The following is a 1,899-nucleotide window of genomic DNA, read 5'->3' on the forward strand; positions in this document are numbered from 1 at the left end:
CTTGTTGAGCTAGTTTTAAAAAAATTGTACCATTTTGGACCTACTCGACACCTCCATTATCTATCAAACCCACCTGATTCCAGTTCTATGCTACATCATCTTTACTGTTTGCCCATTAAGCCTGCCTAGTAAAGACTGTGGTCGATTTTTACTACGATGTCCATTGAGTGCAAATTTGCATGCTTGTGGTAAAATTATGCATCCTTGGATTGCATGTGTATGCAGGTGATCCAAGAAATTGCTTCATTGACAGGTTCAAAGAGCAGTATTTAAATTAGGAGTTTCCAAAAGCAGGCTAGACACAGTAGGGATTGAGTCCGGGAACAAAGTCTTTATTAAACAACCAGAGGGACATCCTCTTGGACCGCAGGGAAAACACTCGTCAAGTCCTCCAGGGTGCACCGGGGGCTCCATCGCTGAGCCAATGCGGGAGACAGGTCCAACAAATGCCTTGCGTCCGCGGGTCAGCGTGGAGACCTCAAACGAGCGAGAAGCAGTGCTATGAGCAGTTTAACTAATTATAAGGTAACAAGAGTCAGGTTTACCGGTACATGTACAAAACTCTAACACTGGCAGACAGAGGCTCCGTCCTTAAATGGGAGGCTGATGGGGATTTCCGGCACGTGCGTCCGCCTGCAGCACCAGCTGTAGACAATTATTGGTTCCTCCACACCCCCTGCAGGAACAACCAGGCAATGGATTACCCGGAACCCTGGACCCCAACACAAGGTGCTTAATGGGCGGCCTGTCTTTTGCTCACTTCAAAGAAGCAATTGTCACTGCATACAATGAGTAGAACAAGTAGAGTAGGGTCAAGCTCTCACATGTTTTAGTACACTCAGACCTTTCAATGATGTTGGGTGTGTTGGGGTCCAGGGTTCCGGGTCGTGTGTTGTTGTGGTCCTGCTTGTTTCTTCCTGCAGAGGGTGTGGAAGAGTTGATAATTTGCTACAGCTGGCGCTGCAGGCAGGCACACCTGTCGGCAATCTACATCAGGCCACCTATTTAAGGATGGAGCGCCTGTCTACCAGCGTCAGAGAGATATGGTGTTTTCCATGGTAAAGCTGTCTCCCGTTTTCTCATTATTGGCTGTTTGCAATTCGTTGATACGCTTCTCCCGGCTTGTTCGAGGTCTCCATGCCGCCCTGCTGAAGTGGAGAACGCACAGGACCTGCCTCCCGTGTTGGCTCCACACTGGAGTTCTCTGTGCGTCCCAGAGGACTGGATGAGTGCTTCTTTGGAGTCCAGGAAGATGCCAAATTGATCTTTTGATAAAGACTTGCTTTTGGACTTTTTCCCATTGCATTTTTGCCTGCTTTTGGATCCTGGAAAAACTGAATCCTAACCGGGTGTCCTCAGCAATTTGCACCCTCCTATAAAAGGATGCATGGGATTCTGGAAAGTGCCTTGAAACAATTTTGATTGTATATGATGCTATATAAATAAAGATTTATTTGAATTTGATTTGATAATGTGCCAATCTAAGCTGATCAAGGGAATGCATATTGGAAGAAACTACAGGTGAAGCCATCTTGATTTCCTCTGGGTTTAAAAAAAAAACAAGAATGAGATGGAAAAGAGGGAGGAGGGGTTGTAGACCAAATTAAATTATGCCTAAGTAGCAGAGAAATCGATTTCAAACTGTGTTGACACCCATCCTTCATGCCTTAACCCAATATCAGATGACATGTAGGTTTTGTAACTTGAGCAGATATGTAAAGTTGATATGGACTGTTTGATGGTAAGAGTTACAGGAACAAGTCCTGTAAGCAATTCGTCAAGGAGGTTTTACCTTGGATGATTTCCCACAATCTTTAGTTGTGGTGATAACAGGGGAGGGATAAGAGATCTTGTCAGGGGGACTGAGACCTTGTTGAATCTACCACAGGGCCAAAGTAC

General features: G+C 45.5%; 1 long non-coding RNA gene across 3 annotated transcripts; it reads right to left on the reverse strand.

Moving 5' to 3' along the window:
* Positions 1 to 311: 311 nt before the first annotated feature.
* LOC130522438 (uncharacterized) lies at positions 312 to 1,073 on the reverse strand. 3 transcript variants are annotated; one of them, XR_008949628.1, is made up of 3 exons: positions 788 to 1,073; positions 546 to 676; positions 312 to 477 (listed from the first exon to the last, which is right to left on the reverse strand). It is a non-coding gene; the product is annotated as an uncharacterized LOC130522438 (long non-coding RNA). The 3 variants fall into 3 exon arrangements; XR_008949627.1 differs by having other exon boundaries at positions 558 to 676; positions 761 to 1,073; XR_008949626.1 differs by having other exon boundaries at positions 761 to 1,073.
* Positions 1,074 to 1,899: the final 826 nt, after the last annotated feature.

This window comes from Takifugu flavidus, chromosome 3 (genome assembly GCF_003711565.1).
Source record: "Takifugu flavidus isolate HTHZ2018 chromosome 3, ASM371156v2, whole genome shotgun sequence".
Lineage (NCBI taxonomy): Eukaryota > Metazoa > Chordata > Actinopteri > Tetraodontiformes > Tetraodontidae > Takifugu > Takifugu flavidus.